Source organism: Bos javanicus, chromosome 27 (assembly GCF_032452875.1).
Source record: "Bos javanicus breed banteng chromosome 27, ARS-OSU_banteng_1.0, whole genome shotgun sequence".
Lineage (NCBI taxonomy): Eukaryota > Metazoa > Chordata > Mammalia > Artiodactyla > Bovidae > Bos > Bos javanicus.
This window is the reverse complement of record NC_083894.1, coordinates 110,244-114,799: the sequence shown is the minus strand read 5'-3', so window position 1 is coordinate 114,799 and position 4,556 is coordinate 110,244. Positions and strand designations below refer to the sequence as shown.

Genomic DNA, 4,556 nt, shown 5'->3' with positions numbered 1-4,556 from the left:
ACTAGCACATAGAGAATAATTTATATCTGGTTATATTAGCAATTATATTTAAACTATACCGTATTATGAACTATTTAAGTTAGATATATTTCAAATTTGTCTTTGTTTGCTTGGGAATCTTCCAAAGCCAAAGTGTTTCTTATGGAATTAATAAAGTCTTAAGATACTTAGACTTTTATGCTGAGCAGCTCTCAATGTACTACTTTTACATTAAGACGTAAACTTCCTTACTGTAGGCTATAACTCTTCAGATCCTTTTAAAAGTCCTGCAGTTCACATGACTTGAATTAAACTGAAATTTAACCAGGACAAATACAAGGTCAGATATTATACACACAAAAAATTACAATTCAATGTTTGTATCAAACTTTTAGTTGAAGTAGTCTTTTATTTCTATTTTTATTTGTAATTTTAAAGTTACTTTAATAAAATAAAAGAGTGAACAGAAATTGGCCTGTCAATTGCAAGGTTAAAATAGGTTCATGATTCTATTCGCTATTGAGAAACTCTTAATCTCAAAAAATCTTTCTAGCTTTGCATTTTATCACAGAACAATTTAATGTTGATTAATTTCTTCACTGACTTTTTCACATCTTTGTTCCTGAGGCTGTAGATCACTGGGTTCAGCATGGGGATGACCACTGTGTAAAAGACAGAGGCCACCTTGACCATGAGCAATGAACTTCTGGAGTTAGGAACACAATAGAGGAAAAGGATGGAGAAGGCAATGGCACCCCACTCCAGTACTCTTGCCTGGAAAATCTCATGGACGGAGGAGCCTGGTGGGCTGCAGTCCATGGGGTCGCTAAGAGTTGGACACGACTGAGCGACTTCACTTTCACTTTTCACTTTCATGTATTGGAGAAGGAAATGGCAACTCACTCCAGTGTTCTTGCCTGGAGAATCCCAGGGACGGTGGAGCCTGGTGGGCTGCATAGTCCAGTCTATGGGGTCGCATAGAGTCGGACACGACTGAAGCGACTTAGCAGCAGCAGCAGCAGAGGAAAAGGATGATCCTGTGGAAGATGGTAATGGTGGTCAGGTGAGAGGCACAGGTGGAGAGACTTTGTGGCACCCCCCAGTCGAAAGTGTCCTTAAGACAGTGATAAAAATGAAAACTTAGGAGGTGCAAATAATCATCAGGCTGCTTACTTCATTGAATGTGGCAGAGACTAAAATGATCTCCTGGTTAATGTAGGGTCAGAGCAGGAAACAGCAACAATGGCTGCGTGCTCACAGACAAAGTTATTTATGAACTTAGTCCCACAAAAGGATAACGTTCATAAAACGTATGTGTATATTAAGGAACAGGCTATACTCCAAGAGTATAATGCAGACAACCACAAGGAACAAAGCTTCTGGGACATCACAACAGCATAGAGAAGAGGGTTACAAACGGCCACGAATCGGTCATATGCCATCACTGCCAACAGGAATGTCTCTGTCACCACAAATATGCAGACAAAGAAGAATTGTATGAGGCATCCTGTGAAGGAGATGGTTCTGTCTTCCACAACCAAGTTTTCTAGTAGCATGGGTGTAACTACTGTCGAGTAACAGGAATCAACGAAGGATAAGTGGCTGAGAAAGAAGTACCTGGGCATGTGGAGCCTGGAACTGGACTTCATGATCAGGATCATGCCCAGGTTCCCCAGCAGAGTGACTGTGTAAATGGTCAGGAAGACCAGGAACTGGGGCAGCTGGAGCTGAGGATATTCTGAGAAGCCCAAGAGAATGAAAGTGACCTTAGCACTCTGGTTTGCTTGGTTCCTGTGGACAAAGTATCAGTGTTGATCCAGAAGAGTAAAAACTAAACTGTGAAATAGGGAGAGAATAGAAAATGTGTTGCGAAGCTCACTGGGTCTCTGTTTACAGTGTTTCTATGCTAATGTTCACTTGTATGTCAATTATACAGCCAATAATAATTTTCATTGTGTATGATCTTCAGAAACAAAGAACTAAAACAGATTGTCTTGCTTTATTTCAAATAATAAAACTCATTATTATCAGCTGCTTTCAGGAGACATTGTCTTTGCGTGACTCTGAGCTGTGTGAAAACACCTAATATATACAATCCAATTACATGTATTGGAGAAAAACATGTCTTTAGGTTCCACAGTTTCTCACCTGCCTCACCTCCTGAGCTATGAGACAATTAACTTATATGCTAATTTGTATAATGGTAACATCTCTGCAAAACAGTTAATATAATATTTTCTTGGTTGTTGTATCTCCTTTCAATTCCTTTCTTATTCCTAGTTATTCCAAATTCTCAACCCATTCTGGAGCTATGCTATAAGACATACTAAACTTTTTCACTTATCTTGAATTAATTTTGAAAATGTTTAAATGTATTCTTCATAGCCAATTGTATTATTCATCAGAAGTTTCAAAACAAAATATGAGCTATGCTTCCTGTGATAATAGCTGAAACAATATTGAACAGAAAACTCATTTTTTTCCATTGTAGCAGATTTTGGAGTTTGGGTGACAAAAATAAGAACTGTGAAAGTACTGGAGAAAGCATATAGGCTTCAGAATGGATCAAATATATACTCTGCCATTTTGAATTAAGTTTTTAGTTCTTCCAAAGAAAAGTGGCTGGAAAACACCTATTTCAAATGGGACACCAGAATATTTCTTGATTATTACTGATCACAATAATCAGTAACTTTTCCTCTACAGTAAGATAAGAATAGTAACATAAATTTTAAATCACTAGATTGGAACTAGATACTTCAATAATGAATTCAAATGCTGTAAGACATGGTAGAACAGATATTTACCTTTTTATATATCAGAATTATGAATAATTGTTATGATTTCAAACACCTGATATGTTTGTGAAAACAAGCATGGACATCTATCAACTGGTGGACACATTGGGGAAGACAATGCAGAAATCCCTTCTTCTGGAAGCCACACAATAGAAACACTGTAGAATTTCATTAGAACACTTGGTTTAAGATGCACCTTTCCTTATTTTCCTCTAGGTTTTCTCACCACACTATAGCTTTCTCTGATTCCCACATGATGAACTTGTAAGAAAGATACCTTCCAAGGACCATGTCCACAACAGACCCTCTGTAACAATACTTTGTAAGGTCTCAGCACTGCAAAGATTGATTATGACTATTATTCCAGACACATTCCTTCAACTTAAAATGCTCTGTGCAAGATTATGAGAATAATTTTCCATGGTTGTTTAATATAACACTGACTTTAAGATTCTAAATAAATGTTAATAGCAAATGTATAACATTAACATTATTCAGTATAACTTTTTCAAAAACTGCTTGGATCTATAAGTTCAACCTCATTATCACTTAATACATCCTTCTTAGTGAAGGTGGATTTATCAACCTCTGTTATATAGTACATGCCTATTTCTTTATAATTTATTTCCCCATTTTATTCTTTCTTATGATGTTTGCTTTATTTTGCCACCTTCTTTTATAGACATGACTCATTGTTTCATCCCCTCTGTATACAGACAAACTTGCATATTTATCACTCACAATTACTGTAGGTTATGAGCGCCGAAGAATTGATGCTTTTGAACTGTGGTGTTGGAGAAGACTCTTGAGAGTCCCTTGGACTGCAAGGACATCCAACCAGTCCATTCTGAAGGAGATCAGCCCTGGGATTTCTTTGGAAGGAATGATGCTAAAGCTGAAACTCCAATACTTTCGCCACCTCATGCAAAGAGTTGACTCATTGGAAAAGACTCTGCTGCTGGGAGGGATTGGGGGCAGGAGGAGAAGGGGACGACAGAGGATGAGATGGCTGGATGGCATCACTGACTTGATGGAAGTGAGTCTGGGTGAACTCCGGGAGTTGGTGATGGACAGGGAGGCCTGGCGTGCTGTGATTCATGGGGTCGCAAAGAGTCAGACACGACTGAGCGACTGATCTGATCTTATCTGATATCCCTATTATTTATAAATATGGCTGTTACTGTCACTTTATTTCTAGAAAATTACAGGAAAATCTTGAAGACAAGGCCCACTTTGTGGGCCTTCTTTTGCCAAAAGAAGAATTCTCCATTTCTGACTTTATGGTTGATACCCAATGAGAAAACTAGGATACAAATTATTGGAAAGAAAGAATTGGAATATAACTCCATAAACATTCTCAGCCAAAACGTGGTTCTTTGTGCACACCTTTTTCTACACATGTGTCTGTCTCCTACAAAGATTACTGGGTCTTTGTATTTTCTTTTTTAAGTAAAACAAAAGAGACATGAGTCAACTCACCTAAATACAGAAGAACTTGAATGAGTCATTTAGTGAAGAACTCTTTGCTAAGATTAATGAACTCCAGCAATGCTGCTGCTTAGGACTTAATAGAAACACACTGGAAAAGGGTAGTAAAAGTGCCCAGTATTTTTCATTAATTATTTCATACTTTATGATTTTCCAACCTGTTAAGAAAACTCAGAGATACCAAAGATAAGATCAAGCCTGAAAAGTAAATCCTGGCACCAAACTTTATCACAAATATATGCCATCATGACCTTAGGCATGTGAAAACTAGAGAATATAACTGAGGTACTG

General features: G+C 37.6%; 1 pseudogene; it reads right to left on the bottom strand.

Annotated features, from left to right (window-relative positions):
- Positions 1-528: 528 nt before the first annotated feature.
- Positions 529-4,285, bottom strand: LOC133239751 (olfactory receptor 5D13-like; annotated as a pseudogene).
- Positions 4,286-4,556: the final 271 nt, after the last annotated feature.